Source organism: Falco punctatus (assembly GCF_963210335.1).
Source record: "Falco punctatus genome assembly, chromosome: 17".
Lineage (NCBI taxonomy): Eukaryota > Metazoa > Chordata > Aves > Falconiformes > Falconidae > Falco > Falco punctatus.
The window spans coordinates 7,499,657-7,520,905 of NC_137597.1; the positions used below are offsets into that span (position 1 = coordinate 7,499,657).

A 21,249-nucleotide genomic window follows, 5' to 3' on the forward strand; every position below is an offset into this window, starting at 1 on the left:
TCCGCCCAGCAGCGCCCGGTACGGGCTGAGCCTGTCCCGCTCCGCCGCAGGGCGACCCCTGCTGCTGGGCACCCCCCATGGCAGGGCAGCCCCCACTACGGGGTACCCCCCCACAGAGCACCCCTAATGGCAGAGCACCCTCCATTGCAAAGCACCTCTGCCACAGGGACCCCCTATCATAGGGCAGCCCCCCTCGGGGGCACCCTGCCGCAAGACACCCCCAATTACAGGGCACGCTCTAGGGCATGCCCCTTCATAGGCCGTCTTGCCAGGGCAGCCACGGGTTTACTGCACTGTCATGACACAGCAGGCACTCCCAGTATTCCCAGCTCTCCCAGCACCAGCTGGCTCCCTGCTCCATCGCCGGCAGCAGCTCAGCCCTGGAGAAAGCCTCCAGCACCCGGCCACCATCACAAGCAAATGTGCCGGCGGGCCAGGGCTGCTCCCAGTCACGCTGCTGGACCTGCCACCGCGCTGGCACCACGTGCCAGCTGCCACCCTCCTGTCCCTGTGCACCTGGAAACCCAGGTGAGAGGGCATGGCACAGAGCACGAGAGCAGCACCTGCACCGCAGGGGGCACAGGCTGCAGGAGCACCATGGTGCTGGGGGGCCGTGGCTGCCCAACAGGGAGGGGGCAGAATGGCTCTGGGCTGCGCAGTTGGGAGCGTTGCCACTGGCCAGGGCAGTGGAGCTGCTGCGTGTCGCTATGGGCCTTCTGCTCGGTAATTTTCCTCCAAGGAAAACAGGTGCTCACTGACCAGCTGATGCTATCAGCACTACTGTTACCAGAATAACCACAGAAGTACCTAGAAAGACTCAGCAAAACTGCGCTGCTCCTCCCATCAAGCATCAGGAGTTTTGGTTTGCTAAATTAATCAGCAAAACAGGGATAGATTTGTTTGGGCCCAGCTCACCTGTGCTGGGGGCAGCTGTGCGCCCCCACCGCTCCCCAGGGCTGAGAGCTTGTGCTGCTGGGCCAGCCAGCAGCCCCAGTGCACAGGGTGTGTGGTGCCCAGCCACGTTGCTCCAGAGCATCTCATGGGTGAGCAAAACCCTGGAGCAACAGTGGGGCAACGAACTGCAGCGCTGGGGAGAGAAACCAGCTGTGGGGGTCCTGCAGGGGGTTGCTGGGGGAGGTAGGGTGCTGGTGAAGCTGTCGGGCAGTGACGAGAGCAAGGCCAGGGTGAGCACATCCCAGAGCTGCAGCTCCCAGGAGCATCCCTTGGGAAGCGTGTCTGTCCCCAACACACTGTAACCTGCAATTCTGCCAGAAGAAAGAGCTTTTGCTTTGGTGTGCACTCACCCTGTAGCATCAGCTTTGGGCTGTCCCAGCCACGGTGCCTGCGGACGCCGTTTGTTTGCACAATCCAGCCCGTGTGCCAGACTTGGCATGGAGGCAGCCAAGGAAGGCTTCAAGCGCTGAGTGTTGTTGTGAAAAGTTTTCATACTACAGGTTTAGCGCAAGCAAACATGCCAAGAAGCTGAGGTCTGCTTACCCCACTTTCCTGCTCTGCTATTTCAGCCTCGGCCACCACTGCTGATAACCCCTGGGCGCCGTCCAGGCGCCGCAGTTGCTGGCCTCATCACCCATCAGCGGCTGGCTGCAGGCAGCAACCCACCGCAGCAGTCGGAGCAGCAGGTTAAAGGGTCTGGGAAAACCAGTTTGGGGGCATTCACATCTTTTGGGGATGAGGACAAAAAAGTAGCAAGCACAGGGCCAGATTTGGGGGTCGAAATGCCACGTGCCTGGGTTTCAGTCCTCTGCTTCCAGTTTGTGCATCCTGCTGGTGTGTGTTTCCTGGTGCTGGAGCCTCTGCTTGGCCCCGTGTGTGAGCCACTTGGCTCAGTGGTCACAGGCAGCTCCTGCCCTGTAGCTGCAGGGTTGCAAATTGCCTTCGTAAAACCAGCTTGCATGGCTGCAGCGGCGCTGTAATTGCAACGCAAACCAAATTCGGTTCAGCTAACAAGGAATTGGTGGATGTCCAGCTGAAAATGCATTCCTCCAAGGCTGCATGATTTCAGCTCCACTGGGCCACTGTTCCCACATACCGTGTGCCTTGACCCTGCTCTTGGCTCTGCCTGAAAGCCCGTGGCTGGGCTGAGGGGCAAGGAGCCAGCTCTGTGCCGGGTGAGCCGTTGTGGTGGATGGGGCCGGTGCTGAGCCTCCTGGAGAGCCATGCTGGATGCACGGGGTGATGCTTTGGAAGCTGAAGCCGGTGCTGGATGCAGGCTGGCTACTCTGGTCCCAGCAGGTCTTGGGCCATGCAGGGCTTACCCCTGGGGCAGGGGCTGCGGAGCCCCCCACTGCAGGCTCCAGTTCCCTGCGCAGCCCTCCCGTGGGGTGAGTGGCTCTTGAGTGCCGCTTGCTCGGAAGAGGGAAAGCAGCTGAAGACCTGATGCTGATAGTTTTCATCCTGCTCTGAAAGCAAGAGGGGAATTTGTTTCATGTGGAGTCCAAGAGCTGTTTGCATGTTAATGAAGCAGCTCCATGTGCTGCTGAGGAAGAGCTGGAGGAGCAGCATGTTCGCTGGGCCTGGGCAATGCTCGCCTTGCACCCATGTGCCATGGGCAGAGACACCCCTGGAGCCCCTACACTGCCCAGCACTGCCCCGTGACCCCCTCCCCGATCCGGGGTGGATCAGCTGCCACCAGCATCTACAGCCAGGTGCCAGAAATGGTGAAACATTACCCAGTGAACAGGGCCGGCAGGGCTGCAAACCCCAAATACATCCTGGTGACTTGAGGAATGGAGAGCCAGGGTGTCCTGGAGCCAAAGCTGCCCACAGCCACGTTTTGGACCAAGCAGGAGCGCAGTGCTCAGGGCATTTAATGCAAGGTGGCATGAACTGAGACAGGCACATGGCCTAGCCACGAGCAAGCAGGGGGCATGCACCAGACCCCCTGTCTCCCCAGAGCCCACAGCAGCTTTCCAGGTGGGTTTCTAGAGCCCCTTGGTGTGCAACCTGCCCAGACCCTTCTGAACCTCCCAAAAGCCCAGCCCAGCGGCAGCCTGTCCTCCCCGGGCGCAGGCAGGGGCCAGCAGTTTTGCCACAGCTGCCTCTCATCTGCAGGAGCCTCATGGGCAGCGCAGCCTCGGCCAGGTGATTAATCTTTTGTCACGGAGGAATAGGGAGAACCAGCAATTAATAAACCCCTGGCTTAGGCAGTAAAACGGCTCTGCCGTCCCTGCCGTAAACATCGCCCTTTTACTGACTGTGACTCGGGATGTGCCGACTGCCGGGCACGGGCGCAGTGCAGATGTTATTGTAGGGACTGACCGCGGAGACTGGGGTCAGGGCTGTTTGACGAGGAGGAATCGCCATCGGGAGGATGTTTGTTTTTGTAGCAGCTGGATGTGTCTCGAGGAGGGATGGTAACGTCTTCTGTCACTCATGGGCCGGGAGGAAGCTGGCAGGGCAGGGATAAAGCTCCTGACAAGTTTGGACTAGCAGGCGAGTTGATTAGCTGAGAGATGAAAATTCACAGCTCTGCTCTTGCAGGGGCCGTTAGCTGCTGGAGATGTGTTTATGCGAGGGGAAAGCACCCCTGTGCACACTGCCGGCCCCCGCTGGTGCTGAGCCTGCAGTCCTGGTGAGTCACGGCAGCGGCACTGGGCCAAGTGCCTTGGATCACTTTTGGGTCCCCATTGCAGGACAGCCTTGATGGCTCTGCAGAGCCACATCCTTCTGCCCGAAGCCGTGGCTGCACGGGGGCAGTGGGGACGAGGGGACCAGGGTGGGGGAGCATCCCGACTTCCCCACGGCCCCAGCCTGTGCTGGAGGAGCAGCAGGTCACTGCTGGCTGCCTGAGCCCTGCTACGGGTAGCCTGGCCGTGCCCCGTGTCCTGCCGTGGCCGTTGGGGTCTGGACACCCAGAGCTGCTGTGGATGTTAATTTGCAGCCAAGGGTGAAAAAGAAACCCAGCGCAGGGGGCACAGCCCTCATCAGCTGCGAGCCCGGGCTGGGCTCTGTCTGATGGTACCAATTACCCGGTGATAGACAGAGATAAATGCATACAGCTGGAGGCAGAATAAATCGATGCTATACGTTGTATAATTGTCTTGAAAATAAGGTAATGACTGGCTCTTGGAATGCTTTGATCTTATCAGAAAGACAAGGAATACACTAATGGCTTTAATTAGACTTTGGGGATGAAATGATTTCGGCCTCCTGGGTGAGCTGGTTTCTGGAATTGACCACTGGTGGGGATAGAAAGGCTTTAATCAGATTTAGGCTCTTTAATACCCATGATAGTGTGTGTCTGCATGTGTGATACAGACCTACTGTTATGCCTGTTTGGGGGGCGGGGGGCATCCTGCAGGCTGCGTGTGCTTGGGCTGCCTCTGCCCTTAGGAGCCATTTTCCAATGTACTTTCTCACCTGTGTTGGAGCTCTGCAGAGTCTACTATTTTTATTTATTGACTTCTAAAAGACAGTTGAAAACAACTTGTCAGAAAGCAGTGGAAAGCTGGTAATTGTTTAATTTCCCAACAGCTGGGTCATCGCCATGCTCGAGCATCCAGAGTAAGCAATTGCCAATTACCGCAGATTAATTATTGCAGGTAATGGCTACAGTTGAAGCAACGGGAAAGTGTCTTATCTCTCCAGGAACATATCTTCGTGTTGTCCCCCAGAACACGTAGAACAAGCGGTGTTTAATGCAAGAGGTTGAGCAGGGTCTGACTCAGCGCTGTGACTCACGAGGTTGTGGTCCAGGCTCTGCAGCACTGGGTGGGGAGGGCGGGCGGCCGGAGTGGGCTCTGCCCCGGGCATGCGAACAGGGGTGGGGATGTCACGGCTCTCAGGGGGTTCTGCCTCTCCCCCTTCCATGCCTGTGGCAAGGGGCCATGTCCTGAAGTGTTCCCAGGGCCACCTCATGCCTGCATCCCTGGGCTCCCCAGGGGCTGCAGTTTTCACAGGCTGCACCTGACCTACTACTTATTTCCTTTCAAAACAGGACTGCTTTCGAAGCAGCAGCAGCCCAGATGCTGAGGCTAAACATGCAGCGGTTATTCTTCCTAGGCCATGTTTATGTCTTCCCTGTTGTAACTACAGATTTGGATTATTTTGGTAGGTTGACATTAGCTATCATTTTTCCCTTATGTTAATTTGTTGGGCTTAGATGAGCTCCCGAAAAGGATTTAGTAACAAGAGTTGTTGCCAATGAAAACACAACCTTGTTCAACAGTTACTGTACAGCCAAATATTTTTAACGCCAAGCCTCCAGGCGTGGTATAAGCTCCTTGTAAGTAGCTGAGGTTCCATGTCAGTACGGGCGAGAGCACAGCGAGGTCAACGCTTGCTCCACCAGAGCAAGAGGTGGGTTCCCAGCTCTGCTGGGGCATGAGGCCCCCTGGAGCATTGCAGCAGCCCTGGGGACAGGGAAAACCACAAAGCCACAGCAGCTGAGCCTCAGGCGGACAGCACCAATATTTGGTTATTCTGGCTCAAACAGACAGGCCACAGCGGTGACCCCCAAAACAGTGAGCAAGGCTGAGCCCCCTCTTTTCCCCCATCCCCAGCAATGCCCACCCCACATCCCCCATCCCAGAGGGGTGACCCCACACCAGCATGGCAGTTTGACCCCCCTGGCCCCCCAGGCTGCAGGGCCAGACCCACCAGTGTGGGACCAGAGATGCCCTCATGGGTGTCCTGCCCCCAGCACTGCCCTGGGGGGAGAGGAGGATGAGGGGATGCAAGGGGAGGAAGGGCCCTGAGCCGCTGGGGCTGGAAAGTGCCTGGGGACCTGCCTCCCCAAACCGCCCCGCCGCCCCACTTGCTGTGCTGCCCCAGGATGCGACAAATCACCCATGTGTGTGTGAAAGCTCCTCACAGCGGCACAAACACACACATGCTTAGTAACATAATCTCTTAAAAGCAAAATCCCAGAAATTCCTTTTCCTCCGTGGAAAATGTTGCCTGGGGGAGAAGCTCATAATGAAGGATGAAAGCTTAATCCTTGAGGTAGAGCAGGACTGGGGGTCGCGGGGGGAGTATAAACACGACAGTTGTTGCTCAGTGAGTCGGAAAAAAAAGGTGAAGGGATAAAAGTTGCGGTGGGGCAGGACGGCGCAAGCTGCAGGGTCCGGCTGCGAGGAGCCCTGACAGCACTTTGCCCCCGACCGTGTCACATCCATCCTTTCAGCATTGACTGTGACAAATGCACAGGTTATCCTGGCAATTTCGGACATAGAAAAATGCTGCTGTGCTCTGGTAGGTGAAGGTGTGAGAAGAGTAAATTACACTTCGTACCTGCGCGATTCACTGGAGGGGACAGCCCTGGGTCAGCAGGTACTGGCACTAGCAGTGCTGGGAAGGGGCTTTAATCAAGATCAGGCTTTGACCATTATAAAACAAAACACCCATGTGTCTGCAGATTAATTTTTCATGTTTTCTGGGCCATCTACAGGTGCTGGCAGGCGATGTGACAAAGCACTGTGGTGGGAGCGCAGTGCACATATGCAGGCTACCCAGTCTGGGACAGCATGGACCTCCCCAAGTCCCAGAGGATCCCACAGGGGATGCAGTGGTGCAGCCCGCCCTGCATGGCACAGTGCTGGGGATGGTGCCCCAAGAGCAGGTGCCACCCTGTGATGAGGAGCATCCCCACCATCCGTGCATGCTGGGGCGGGGAGGCACATGTTGTCCCCAGGTCTGTGCTCAAGCAGTTTTCTCTGGTGCTGGAAGTTCACTTCTGATGAAAGGAAGAGTGACCCAGCGAGCCCAGGAAAGGCGAACAGAGAAAGATCAGAGGGGAAAACAGCTCAGAAGAAATGCATTGAAGGAAGCAGCTTCTTGACACCTCCAAGCCATCCACTGGTAATCACTACTTTAACCAGCCTTCTTCAAAGCCAGAGAAAACTTGTTTAAATCAAAGGTAACCCCCCGCTGCAGCGCTGCTCCAGTTAAGCCAAAGCTCCGGCAGTGGGCAGCGAAAGGCAGCACGGTGCTGACCCGGGGCAGCAGCAGTGCAGGTAGCAGGAGAGCACGACTCGCAGCCAGGGGCAGGGGCCGTGGGGGTCTCGTGCTGGTGGCCACGCTCTGGGCACTGGAAGAAGTCAGGCCAGCAGTCTGGGGCAGAAGCGGTTATTGCTGGTGGCTTAGTGCCAGAGGCAGCCCCCCAGCCCCTGGGGAGCCCCTGTGCCACCCTGGAGCTGTGCCATGAGCTGCTGGGGCTCAGCCCGCCGGCCACAGGGCAGGAGTGCCCGCAACAGCAGAGCCCGCTCCAGGCAGATACCAGCCTTTTTCACCAGGGGTTTGCAGCAAAATGAGTGTCCTGGCACCGCTGGGACTTGCTCTGCCCTGAGCACCTGCTGCAGCCCATGCACAGGCTGCAGGACCAGTCCTCAGTGCCCCTTGTGAGCCCAGCAGCCCCATCCCACCACGTGCCCAAGAAGGGCAAGATTTGCCCTGGGCTCCCCTTGGTGCCAGGTGCCAGGACCTCACCACCCTTCAGCACAGCAGGAATTTCCAGGGGTGGCCGCTGAGGTGACCACTCTCCACCACCTCCCTGCCTGCTCAGCATCACCACACACTGGGCTGATGTGGTTAGAGAGGTAGAAACTGGATTTGGCCAGGCGGCCAGCAACCCAACACGCCGCAGGTGACCTGCAGCCCTGGCTGCCAGGGGTCAGACCTTCGGTGCCACCACTGTGTGACCCTGACACCCAAGGGGATGCTGCTGCCACCCTCCCGCCAGCCCAGCCATGCCGCAGGGACCTGTTTAGTCTCTCCTCTGCGCCGGGGCACCTGCAGCACTGTGCAGCGTCAGCCGTGCTGACAGGCGCCGCAAGCTTCGCCGAGACCCCAGCACAGCTCCTGGGGCTGGCTCACTCCAAGCAGCCTCCACGGTGTCCTGGGGATCCTGCACGCCCTCTCCCTGGTACCTGCCCATCCTGTAGGATGCTGGATGTGCCAGGCAGTTCAGGGTGGGGGGTCTCATCTCCTGCCTGTGGATTTGCTCTTCCCTGCTGCCTTTGCTGCAGAGCACTGTCCCTGTGCCCACAGGTGTGCTTTGGGAGCCATGGGTGCCACAGTGATCAGCACTGGGAGGTACCGCTGGGTACCAGAGGGACCAAAGGGTCCAGCCAGCCAGGCCAGGTCAGAGCTGTTATGTCCCCCCAAGGGGTTCACAGGACAAAAGCTCCCCAGACAGTCTGTGAAAGGGGTTTTTACATCCCAGTGGTTCCTCTGCTTTTTGGGAGTGCTGCACTTGCTCCCCGCACAGCATCCCCGAGCCTTCACCATCCAGTCCAAGAGGGACAAACAAACAGGCTCCGCTTCTCTTATTTATTTTTTAACTCAGAAAAGGAGTGGCGGAGGTGGGGTTACACTCTCCAGAGTACAACCTGCTCTGCCTTTGCTCACTGCGCAGCAGCGCTGTTTACGGACTCGGATTCCAACCCTCTCCTCTCTCGAGGCTGTGAAGATGTATTTCCTCTTGTGCCATTTCTCCTTCTGGCAGGCAGGCTCCCAGGTGGGTCTGGAAAATGTCAAAATGGGAAATAAAGTTGTTCACTAAAAAAAAAAAAGGGGGGGGGGGGGGAGAGAGAGGAAAAAGGGAAAAGAGAAAAAAGCCCAAGCAGCGCAGTGCTAGGGCCTGCTGGGAGCTGCCGGCACTCGGGCAGGTGAGGGGATTCAGAGCATCACAAGAGCCCTGGCTCCGCGCTGTCACCGCCACGTGCCCAGTGCCGGCCACGATGGCTCTGTCACCACCTGCCCTACACCGCAGCTGAAGTCTCTGCAGCTTTTTCATCCCTGGAGCGGGCTAAAAGCACAGTGCAAGGCAAAGTAACAGCAGCACAATGCCTGTGTATCAGCTGTGCCCCTTGGATCTCCTGCTTCACATCCAGCCCAGGTTCCTGAGGTTTTCCTGCCCGGAGCGTGTGTGCTGCCCCTCCGGGCTCATCTCATAAGGCCTCACAGTGCTGAAACAGATGACTATTTATCTGAACTGACTAATGGGCGAGCGCATTCCTGCCTCTGCCATCATCTGGTTCTCGTAATGTCAGTCGTGATTAGCACTAACAAACACACACCAGCGTTTTCAGGCAGTGTTGGGAGGCAGCGAGGTGGGGTGGAGGTGGCGTTTGTTCTCAGTCACATTTATCTGTAAAACCTCGGTGTTTTGCATAACACACACCAAGTGGTACCGCTGCGCTCCATCAGCCGTAGCCAGCAGAGCTGCCACCGTGCCGGCACGGGTGGCACAGCCCCATCCAGCACCAGGCAGGTGTGTGGTGGGGCAGGAAAAGCACCACGGGTGATGCACCGTGGGGAAGCTGTGCATCCAGCACTGGGGCATGCAGAGCAGCCCCCCATCCCATGCCACCCCCGTGCTGAGTCATGGGTGCTTCTGCCTGTGCAGCCTGGGAGGGACCAGGAGCACTGGCCAGACCACCCCCACCCCACCCCCACCCCCCCGCCCAGGAAACTGGTTTCCCAAAGAAAATTAGATGTTGACAAAACAATGTTTGTTTCACCCAAACAAGTTTTCTTTTCGTGGAAAATATTTACTCAATATTTAGCCCTTTGTGCAAACAGCTGGAAGGAAACTGATGATGCAGGAGCAGCCCCGCATTGGAGCTGCCAGCACTGGGAAGAGGGACCCCCGGGCACATAGGCACCAAGCCCCCCAGGAGCTGTCCCATCCTCTCCCCCGGGGCACTGCAAAAACCACCCCTCTGTCCAGTTTCTTGGTGAAAAATTTTCAGTCTGGCCAGTCAGAGAGGGCAGCAGTGAAGTGGCTGTCCCCAGGGCTGTCGGGGCTTGATGAGCCACAGAGCCCAGCGCAGCTAGACAGCGCTTGCTGCCTGCGCCCTGGCTGCCACAGGGACCTGCGCCCACCGCCTGCCCCGGGCTTGCTGCCACCTGCGCCCTCCACATGGGGAACGTGGACTTCGCAGGAGCAGGAACCTGGCCCTGCTGCTGCTGCTGCTGCTGCTGCCACTGCTGCTGCCACGCTCACCACTACCTGCAACAGGCCAGCACTTCCCACATCACCGCTGGTTAAGAGGATGCTGATGAATGCATAGGCAGGCTGCGTCAGCTCTTGTAGCTCATCCTGGCTCTGCATCCAGTCCTGCAAAGTAAAAAAAACAAAAACCAACCCAAAAAATAACCCAAAACTGACCTCTCTGGCAGGAATTTGACGCGTGGTTAAGGACAGGTCATCACAACCCTGGTGACGGGACACCCTGCCCCACCTCCAGCCCGAGCACCCACCACCTAGCCTCCAGCCACCAGCCGAAGCCCTGGCCCAGGCGGCGGGAGCCTCGTGCACGGAGGTGCGGGGCAGCTCGGCAGAAGCACAAGCCCACCCACTGCAGCGCGCGAGGCTGCCGGTGCTTGTGCCGGTGCTGCCGGCCGAGGTGCCCGGCGAGAAAGGCTCAACCTGCACATGCCCGCGTGCATGAGCTCCCAGGAAAGGACACACCATGACAGCCCACAGGAGCGCCTGGGCTGGGCACAGATGCTGCAGATTAGAAAATTAAAAGCTGGGAGGTTTCTGTTGAAGACATTTTTCCGTTCATGAGGCCATGGGGTGGAGCGGGCGGAGTGTCGAGGGGGCAGCTGCCTGCAGCAACAACAAAAGGCAGAAGGGGGAGGGGAGCACGAGGGAGAGATTTTTGATTCATACTCAAAAATTACCCAAACTTTATTGCCAAAATGTCTACATTTTTATGTGCTTAAGCACAGTGAGTTATGGAAATCTTAAAACAATGGAATGATCTCCTTCATTGCGCTCTATGTGTTCAAAGTCACCACCCCTACTAACCAAGTGGAATCTCTTTTTCCGTTTTATTGACTTACAAAAATGTCTCTGCTATCAACACCCTCCGTGTGCATCTCATAAATACCAGGGTGGGACACGGGGCTTTTGGTGGGTGTTTTTTATAAACCTATCTCTGCCCCAACCCTTCCTCAAGAAACGTTTTTATAGTGTTAGGTGGATTTGGCAAATTTTCTACTAGAACCTGCCTGAACAAGAGGGGCTGCAAATTCCTTGAATCAAGTCCAAGCATACAGCTCTCTGGTTCTCCCGCTCTCGTCTTTGCTCTGTGGGAGTCCCTTATCTGTCAGTCACGTACTGATCTTATAAATCCTCTGTGGCTCAATGTGAGAGCATTACAGGGTGTGTCTTACACGCTCCATCTGCCAGGTAAGGGACTGCAGGGGCGAAAGCAAGCGCCAGCAATCCAGTACGTGTTTTGCAGCCCTGAACATGCAGAATAAAATAGGAATTTATTTTTTTTTTCATTTGTTCTTTTTTTTCCATCGTGTAGCAGGCCTGGAGCAGACCCATTCCTTTCTGAGCACAACAGGAGCAGAGGGGTGGGTGCCCTCGCAGGCGCTCCAGCAGGACACGAGCATCCATCTTCAGCCATTGCATGCAAGGCTCCAGCCAGCAACGCCCAGGGCAGTGATGCTCTGCTGCAGGGAAAAATCCTTCATGCAGGGGCTGTGCCTGTGTAGGAAATGGTAACTGATGTGCAGCAAGGGCCAACAAGAGCAGCGTGCTGGGGTGGTTTCCTTCGCTGCCGAGTTAATTTCTCCCCACCTCTCCAGAACGACTTCTTCCTCGGCTGCCCTGGCTGTGCAAAGCCCGGCCACATAAGCCTGAGCTGTGATTTACAGCCTGCCATCTGACAGAGCTGCAAGCAGAGAAAGTGCTGATCGGGGAGAAAATGAGGACCAGGTCAGGGAGAGGAGGGGGGTTTTGCCAGCGAGGTTTCAAAGCTGGGGGCGGGGGGCTGCATCCCCAGCAAGGAGCCGCCCTGGCTGCGTGCACCAGCCGGGGCCAGTGATGCCCATGGCTGAGGAGGGGGGCACAGAGCAACTCAGCACATGGACTGCGACAAGCGCTTTGGGAGGAATCAAGGCACTGATGATGTCTCCACAACTCCCCCCCTCCTTGTTTCCCAGGCCCGGGGCGCATGGCTGAGCCCCGCTGTCCTGCCGCACAGCCTGCCGCGGGAAAACGTCTTCAGCCCTATAAACTGACACAGTTGTTTATAATATTCCAAAGTGCCATTGCATGATGATAGCAATTCTGTGTCAGGGAAAATTTACTTTTTTCCTTCTTTTTTTTAAATAAAGTTAGAAAGCTGCAAGTCCTAAAAAAGAAGTTTTGGCTATTATTCAGGGTTTGTTTGTTTGTCTGCTTCCTATAAGTGACACACTGAGGGCCATTTGCTGCTGATAATGTTACAGGGCTATTGCAGCACCCTTAGCACAGTTCTGTGCTCAGGCAGAATCAGGCAAGCCATCTCCCCGCCAGCACCCAGCACCAGTAGCTAAAATCCTGGGGGACAAGGCTTTTGCTGCCTTCCCTCCAGCCACCCCACCTGCCCTGAGCCGGGCTGCGGCAGCGCAGGGGACATTTGCGGAGCAGAGAGCAAAAGCAGCACCAGCGCCAGGCTGCAGCCCCTGGAGGGTCCCAGCCCTGCCAGCCAGTGTGCAGGTAGTGCTGGAGCAGGGAGCAATGGAGCGCGGAGCGCGGAGCCTGAAGTATGGCACAGAGCGTGGTGCATGGCACAGCGTCCTGCAGCTCCTTGGCCAAAGCGCTTGCAGCCTCCTGAGTCGCCTGCTGCTGAACTTCCTGGGAAAGTGGCTTGCATTTGAACGGCTGAAAGCTAAAAGTTGTTGACCTCCTGGATAAAACTTATCTGTGCACATTTCACATCCACGGGGATGAAGTCATTACTTTGTCATTACTTTTTGTGTGGAAAAAACCCTCCATACGCGTCAAGCGCTTTGTTGAGGACACTGCAATCTCCAGTTTGCTTATATTATGCTAAAAACAAACAAACAAACCCTGAAAGAGAGGGGAGAACTGCAGCAAGCTAAAAAAAGAGTAGGCATTTATGAGGGCTTCAGCATGGGACACAGCATGGCTTCTGCAAGGCCGCCAAGCTGAATGACAGGCACCCCTCCAGCATGCCCGTGCCTTGGGGTGTCAGCAAACACAGCTGTGTCCCGTGGTCAGGGATGGGGCCACCATTTCACTGACCTGCCTTCCATCAATGGAGGCACAAGGACGACAGTCACATCCTGCAGCAGAGACCAGGGCTCATGGAAATTACAGCTCCCTGGACAGGACAGATGGGCTGATGGAGATGAGGGCTTGTGTCTCTGAGGGGGTGGCAAGGCATCACAGCCGCCTTCACGTGCTCCTGAGGAGCAGCAGCAAGAGCTGCAGTGGGGCAGGAGGCAGGATGAGCTCAGCTGGGGCAAGGAGGGCTTCCCGAGAGCGGTGCTCCTGGAGAACCACCTGTCCCTCTGACTCACTGTTTGCTGGATCATCTGCCAGTGTATGAAATCAGGCTGAAGGTGAAACTGTCCCTACCACAGTCCTTGTCCTTGAGGAAAAAATCCTGGAGAAGGTGAGAGGGACAATGTTAGCAAAGCAGCCACATACAATGGTCACTGCCACAGGTTGAGAGAGCCCCTTCTGCCCGGGGCTTTCCACCCAAGCCCTCCTCGCAGGTGGATGCAGGGCACAGCACCGCACCCAGGTGCACAGAACAGCTGCACTGCTCCACGGCAAGGTTTGTAAAGCAGGCAGGGCTGAGTCCATGAGCAGTAAAACAGAAGTTTCCTGCTCAGAGCCATTTTTCAGCTGGTGAGGCTGGGGAAGCACTTGCCCTCATCCTGCCAAGCACCCCCCAGCGCCACTGCCACGCTGCCAGGCTACAGGTGCCATGCCCTCACACAGCCATCCTCCTAAACCCTCGGGCAGCATCCCTTGGCTGCCACCATGCTGATGCCTCCGCAGCTCACGGGGGTTGGTTCATCTTAATCTGTATCTTTGGAAAACAGGAATTCAGACTTACAGGATATTGTTCATTTTACATCCAAGCTCCCGAAGCTCCAGGAAAGGCCGGCTCAGCTCCCAGCGCAGCAGAGCAGCCCAGGCTTTCCCATGGCCACAGCTACGGTCGGTGCTGCCCTAGGTGCCACAGTCGCGGCCCCGCAGCCGCAGTTCTGCTGGCGTTTGCTGTGAGAGCCAGGAAACAAGAGATGGGAAGTTTATAAACATGCCACGGGTGGTTTATGGAAAGAGGTTATGAAATGCAGTTAAATGTTTTATAAAGTGTCCTGATTGCACTCCTTGGTTACTGCATGATTTTGATCATAAATCAGAAAACAAGCTGGAGCTGGAGAACTGATGGGAAGGGGGAGCAGGAGGCAACGGAGCAACATGGATATCGGTGGGTTCTCTTCAGCACTTGCTTGCACCCGGGGTTTTGTGGTTGTGACATTAGTGCTTTGGGGAACGCCCCACACATAATTACTCCTGGGTGGGTGGGATGTGCAGGTGCTCCCTATGGCTCAGCAGCCCCATGCCCTTACCAGTGCCAGCGGTGCCATCCTGCCTGGCAGTGTCCAGCAGAACAAACCCCGTTCCCATCCTCTGCACCAGCCCCCCCGCCTGATGCTGCTTGTTTAATACACAGTACAGTTTTGATGATAGCAAGGGTGAAGGGGCTGCTGGGGAGCAGGGGCTGCTGGGCTGAGGGTAAGCACCCCACTACCATGCCTCCCAGGCAGCGTACCCTGTGCAGCGCAGAAATCTGCAGGGATGTACCAAGCTCAGCGGTGCCATTGCCTGTGGCAGATCCACGGCACCGGTGCAGCGGCAGCTGGGTGCACAGGTGTGACAGACCCGGTGTGGCACCCAGGGAGCAGCAGGGAAATGTTGGCCAGAGAAGAGAAGTGGACATCAAGGGATCAAAATGAAACCACATTGCGCGTTTATGGGCTGACTGCGGGCTGCAGCACGCTGCCTGCGAGGGCTCCCTGGAAGGAGCAACCAACGGACCCTGTTTACCAGGGGCCGGCACAGCCGCTGCAGAGCTGGCCAAGAGTTAATTCCAACAGTCTGAGCCGTATCCTCCCAACTGCGGCAGCCACTTGGAGGTCCTGCCTGCTCAGGCAATGGCGTGGCCAGCACTCGTACACTGCCTCTCGTCTTACCCTGGAACTAAAACTGAGCCTCTGTTCTGGGGGCAAGGAACCTGCAGCCCTGGCACCTGGCACTGGAGCAGGGACAGTCTGGCCTCTTCCCTGGGACCGTGGACAGGGTGTAAGAGGGAACTTGTCACAGTGACCCGGTTGTGACTGATGCACGAACAACTCAGGAAAAACTAATTAACAAACCCCTAAACCCTGAAATGTAGTACAAGCATCATGTGTCTGACATTTGGCTCCTCATCCCTGAGCTGCTGGTCCAACAGCTCACGAGCCAGAGGTTAATCTTCCCGGTTCCTCTTTTTGATCTGTTTCACTCACATTTTTCCATGTGGTTGGACAGAAATAAAAAAAAATCTCTTTGAATCAGCAGGCAGGGCAAGACTCTAATTGCTTTCCCAGCTCCTCCCTGTGTCAGGTCCAGGTGGCTGCCCAGGCACCTGCACACACCCGCTCAGCCCAGGAGCTCCACAGGTGAAACAGGAACAAGTGCTGCAGTTTGGGGTGGATAAAAAGACTGTGAAATGTACCTGAAAAGCCTGAATGCAAGCGTGCTTCCCAGCTGCAGAGAGCTGCCTGAGCTCTGTCCCACTGCCCAGAGCTGCAGGCAGAGCCGGGGGATGCTCTCGACCACGCGTGGCTCGGCGCGCATGGGCTGACGTGGCAGCCGTCTCTCTATCCATTACCAGTTAATGCAATGGAACTGGCTGACAATGGGCTCAGCAGCTGCCAAAATCCAACATGCGGCCTGCAGATGTCCCTGGGACCGGCAAAGGCTGCTGGAAGAGCTGTGCAGTACGAAAGGTTACCCTCAATTTGCTTCAGATGCTGCTCGCACCGTTCAACAGCCATCATTGGAGGAGGGGGCTCCTTCGGAGAGAAAGGCATAAATCCGGCTCTGCATCCAGGCTGTTACTATCTTCTCTGGTTCAAATTAAGTGACTGGGGTCATCTTTTATATGTTGCAAGTTGTCTTTTACCTGAAGGCATTGGGGAAAGGAAAGAAAAAAAAGGTGAATCCAGCACGAAAGCAGGGAAGGAGCAGTGTCTTTAGTAGACAATTAGCTGAACTAACATCAGGTTCTCCCTAAAATATCCAAATGGAGGTTAGATGCAGGCAGTCACAGCTAATTCCTTGCCGGTGGGTCTGGTGATAAATCAGTGCCAGCACCTGCATGGCAGAAGGCAGCAGGGAGGCGCATACAGCCCTGATCCCTGGTGATACTACAGGACAGGAGCGGGATGGGAGAGACACCAGCCCCTACCAGCACCATCAACCTCACGTCAGCACCCCCCGGTTCGCTTTCTAAGGCCAAGGAGTGAGGGCGATGCAAAGAGCCAGCCCAGCAGAGGATGACGCTGGTGCCACCCCCAAAAGCCACTGAGCTTGTTTCAGGCAACCGAGTGTCTGTGCGGTGCAGAAAGCTGTGCCTCCTTACGGTGTCTGCTCCCTATTTCCACAGCCAGTCACAAAGGGCTTTGTGTGCGCTTCGATTTGAAACGTGGGTTGCCTTTGTTGAACAAGTATTTAAAGAAATGAGTATTTTATCAACCACTATGTTAAAGGCAAACGAACTGCTGGAAGCCCCAGGTCAGCGAACACCAGCACCGTGGGGCATGGGGGGAGCGGCGGGGCTGCCCACACAGGCAGGTCATGCCGCCTGCAGACCTCTGCCCTCGCTGGTGCTCACCCCAGCCCGGCTCACCCGCACGGAGCCTGGCACGGGGCTCTGCCTGCACCAAGGGCCACCCGGCGCTTGCCGCAGCGTTAGTGCCCACCAAAGCCCCTCCAGCACTCTGTGCACCCCAGCCCTCCCCGGCAGCGAGGGCACCCCTTTTCGGGAGCCCGGACTATACCCAGGAAACCTTCCCGCTTTTTATCCCTGCTTTACACAAAAACCCCTCACTTCTTGCAGCCCTGTGGAGCAGCCTCGCTGGGCGGAGGCACGTGAGGAGCATGCTTGGCTGGGAACATTTACTGGGAAGATACACAGAGTGCACTGATAGGGCAAGCCTGGGTGGATTTAGGTTCTGGCTTCGGAGGAGGGCACATCCCTTATGGAGAAACCACTTGGCAGGGGAAGGAAAAAAGGGTATCTAGTGCTTAAAGCAATATCTGCCCCCAGAAGCACATTTGCCCTTTCCAAGAGTTTTATGAGCCTGTAGAAACAAGCAAACTTGGATCAGTCCCAAGTTCCCCTTCCAGAAGGCAGGGAGCGGCCGGGCAAGAGGCCAGGAGCCCCCTGCCCTGTCCGCCCCCGGGACGCAGCCCTGGCCACAGCCGGGGATGAAGCTGCTCCTGCATCACTCTCACCATGAGAATCAGACAGGACTGGAAGCAATCCCTGTGGCATCGGTCTGCGTTTGTCAGCGCCCTTCTCCCGAAGCAAACCCCAGCCCACGATGCAGCAGAGATTTATTTCTTCTGACAGGCTCCACACACGCTGCTATTTTTCTTCATTGCTCTTGACACATCTCCTGCCACACTGGGCAAACGTCAGGGTCGGCTGAAAGCTGGTGTCGGGAGGGTAAGACGTGAGCTGTTTTCAGATGGTTTGTAAAATTAACATCCCCAAAGGATCCTGCTGTTCGCAGAGGTGAAATCGGTGACTGCACTGTGTCCACTCGGGATGATTTCATCACCTGACTCCTTCCATAGCTTTTCCTTGTCTTTTAAAGCGGGGAGCTTACCACTGCCAACCCAGCCGGGCATCAGGTGCTCTCCTGCAGCCACTCCGCAGCACCCAGCCAGGCGAGAAGGGAAACCTTGTCTCCAACAAAGGCCCTGGGGAGTCTGCGTCTGCAAAACCATCCAGGCTCCCAAACTCACCCGCTCTGCCTTGCTGCAAGCGCCTTGGGGTGACCAAGGTCCCTGTAGAGCCCCACGGTGCCACAGCCCGGGGGTACCCTGCCAAGGGGAGAAAAAGCATAACTTTGCCCTGAATTTTCCATATAAAAAAAAAAAAAAAAAAGCACAATTTATTCAGTAGAAATTTAGACTTAAAGCCTGTGATCTGCTGTATTTCAATCACAGTGTAAGCAGCTCTGTCCCGAAGCAGTCTTTTTTCAATGTATTTGGTGATTTAATAAAAAATACGATTTCCTCTTTGTTGAAAGCAGATACATTTTGGGTTTCCACTGAACGAAAATACAAGCTTTTAGAAAAAAACAATTTGATGAAAACCTGTTACACCCACCCTGTTTGTAGCACCCATGGAGAATTCTATCTCAACACCCAGCATTAGAGCTAGCTAACCACAAACCACATACGTGCTTTGGGTCAGTCTCTTTTTTTTTCCAGCACTCCAATTATTTTTTCTCCTGAGGATAGGGCTGGGAAGGACTCAGCCTTCAGCACAATACAAATCCTGCCCTTTCAGTAAAGTGTAATAAACTTCTTCCCCTGACACATAGGAAAATGTTTTAAGGCAAGACTTTATAGAGAGCATCAATCACTTCAGAGGTGATGGAATTGCTGCAGAATTATAAGCAAGTCTGAAGTGTCTACAGAGGACTCTAAACATTGTCTTCTATTTATTCTCTGTGTCCTTTGTAAATGTAAACTTCAATGGAGTCCAGAGGCCCTTCCGTCTCTACAGCTTGTCAATCCAGCACCTTTCACCACCTCTAAAATCTCAATTAAAAAAAAAGGGGGGTTACAAAAACACAGAGCTCACGCTCTCAAGAGATGGCTGAGGACTGTTGTGCCGGCGGCGGTAGGATGCTGCCCCGTATCTGAATCTTCCCACCATCAGCGTGCAAGAGAAGGAGCCACCTCGTCCTCCGGTTGCCATCTGTCACAGCGGGCAGAGACCAGGGAGGCACAGGGATGAACCTGGAGGAGGGCGCGTGTCCGGGCCACAGCATCCAGTCCTGGGTGCTCACCTGTGAACCCATCCCCTCCTCTCGCACGGGCAGGAGCAGGGAAAGAAAAACCCAAAGGACATCCCAAAGAAGACAGGGATGCAGACCTGGCTGGGTGCATGGGCAGGTTTCTATCTCCTGCAGACATTAGACTACCAGTGGGGTGTGGTTAACGGTGCACCACTGAATAAACACAGATTATGGCTCTGAAAGGCTCCCAGAAGATCAAGCAGAGGACAGTGCAATGACAGTGGGATGGAGCTGGGTGTGGGAGAGCCATCCCAGCTGGAACACCAAGCATGAGAGTGGGAAGTGACTTTCACTTCCACAGAAAAAAAAAAAAAACCCAACCCCCCAGAAAAGATAAAAGCTCTTTAAAGTTTTGAAAGGAATCTATATTAAAAAATTCTCTTTGCCAAAATAGCTGGGAAAAAAAAGAAATTATACATCAAAATGTCCCACAGCTGTGCTAGCAAAAAACAAACAGAAAAAAAGGCCTGTTCTGAAAAATACATTGTACAGGAGACTTGGTCTGTCCCTGGAGCATCCTCATCCCAGCTGGGCATCAAAACCAGCACCCTCACCACAGAGCCTGCCGTGGGACAAGCTGCAATATTTTGTCCCTACCTTTGAAGGGGTTGGGAAATAAACCACTGGGACCCTTCTGGTTGTTGATTAGCAGCTATTTGGGTAGCTAAAAACAGCTCCTTCTCCACACACAACTGTGTGCACCTGGGAGTGTCATTAGCTCAGGGCAGAGGAAAGCTCCTGCTCCAGCCGACAGCGCAGGTCAAACCAGAACGCACCTCACCTGTGGCTGAGGGGCAACGGCATGTCCCCGCGTCCTGCCGCCTTGCTGGGAGCTGGCTGGATCCGCCGCTGTGTCCCTGGCCCTCGCCAGCACCCCGCTGTCCCCCGACGGTGCTCGCCTGGCAAGGCCCTTCAGAACCCCATCGCAGTGGCAGCGAAGCAGCGCTCTGGCCACCCCCCCCCCCCGCTCACATCCCACACCAAGTCGTGTTGGTGAGCCAGAGCTCAGAAAGGCAACGTGGGGCATGAGTGGAGGGGGGTCCCCCGCACCACTGGATGCTTGCTGTGACACCGCACACACCCCCTCCACGGGGCTGGGGTCCCTCCGCACACCTGGCAGGGCTGTGACCCCCCTCGGCTGTGACTCCGGTAGGTCTGTGACTCCCCCAGGGCACGACACCCCCAGGCTCTAACCCCCTCCCAGGCTCTGACCCCCCCCAGGCTGCGTCCCCAGCAGACTTGTGACTCCTCTGGGCTGCGGCCCCCCAGGGCTGTGACGCACGCCCCCCGCCCAGGCTATGATACCCGCCCCCGAGCTCTGCCCCCCCCCCCAGGGCTGTGATTCCCCCAGGGCTGTGACTCCTCCGGGCGGGGACCCCCCCACCGTGACCCCCCGCTGTTCCCCCCCCGCCCATCCCCGCTGTGCCCCCGGACCGGCTCCCCGCAGCGCGGGCCGCAGCCAGCAGGTCGCGCTGCGGGTCCGTGCCCGGCCCCGACCGAGCTGCGGCACCGGGGCCGCCACGCGTGGCCGTGAGCTCGGGCCATCCCCGGCGCGGCCTCTGCCCACCGGCCGCCGCCGCACGGACAGCGCCGAGCACGAAGCTCCGCGGCTGGTTCCCGCTTCGCGCCCCGCCAGGCACCCGCCGTCCCTCGGGGTTCCGGGGGGGGTGGGCAGCCCTCGGGGCCGGGGCCAGGATGCTCTGGCACCCGGGACAGCCGAGGTCAGAGCTGGACATTTTCTTTTTTGCCAGTGCTACCCACGGCCAGGCGTGACCCTGGGCACAAACTCCCGCGTTCCCCGTCCTGCGGCAGAGCCCTCGCGACCCCGACTCCCACTGCCCGCTGCTGCCAGCAGTGGCTGCAGACCTGCGAGGGAAGGATCAGGCTCCCTGTGAGCATTACCCAGCCTTTTCCCTGCAGCAGCGGGCGCCTTGGTGCTAGCGCAGTAATTAATAACAGCCTTATCAGTGGCACAAGGCAACCCCTTCTTTTCTGCACTGCTCCACTCTTCCCGTCTGATAACAGCAATGATTCCAGAGATGCCAGGAGACGGCTCCCCGTGAGCAGAGCCTCTGGCACGCACGCCCGGCTGCCAGGTGGGTTGTGAAAACAAACTGCCTCTTAATGCAGCTCAGTCGGCTAAGAATAGCTCAGAAGCAATCTTTCCTCAATTGCAGGATCAGATTCCTCATCTTAATGAATGGGCTTGATTTGTCGTTAGTTACAAAGCAAAGGAGCAGGGGTTAGAGAAAATCAAGCCTCAGATTCAGACAGGCAGGTCCGGTGCCATGCCGGCACACACGCAGCTCTCATGCAGTCTGATGCCAAGCTGCGACCAGCTCTGACTCCTGCATGTGCATTAGAGACACTGGTGCTGAGCAG

At 56.6% G+C, this 21,249-nt stretch overlaps 1 long non-coding RNA gene across 1 annotated transcript; it reads right to left on the reverse strand.

Moving 5' to 3' along the window:
• Nucleotides 1-5,743: 5,743 nt before the first annotated feature.
• On the reverse strand, nucleotides 5,744-20,196 carry LOC308054392. The gene is made up of 2 exons (XR_013924091.1): nucleotides 15,504-20,196; nucleotides 5,744-13,999 (listed from the first exon to the last, which is right to left on the reverse strand). It is a non-coding gene; the product is annotated as an uncharacterized lncRNA (long non-coding RNA).
• Nucleotides 20,197-21,249: the final 1,053 nt, after the last annotated feature.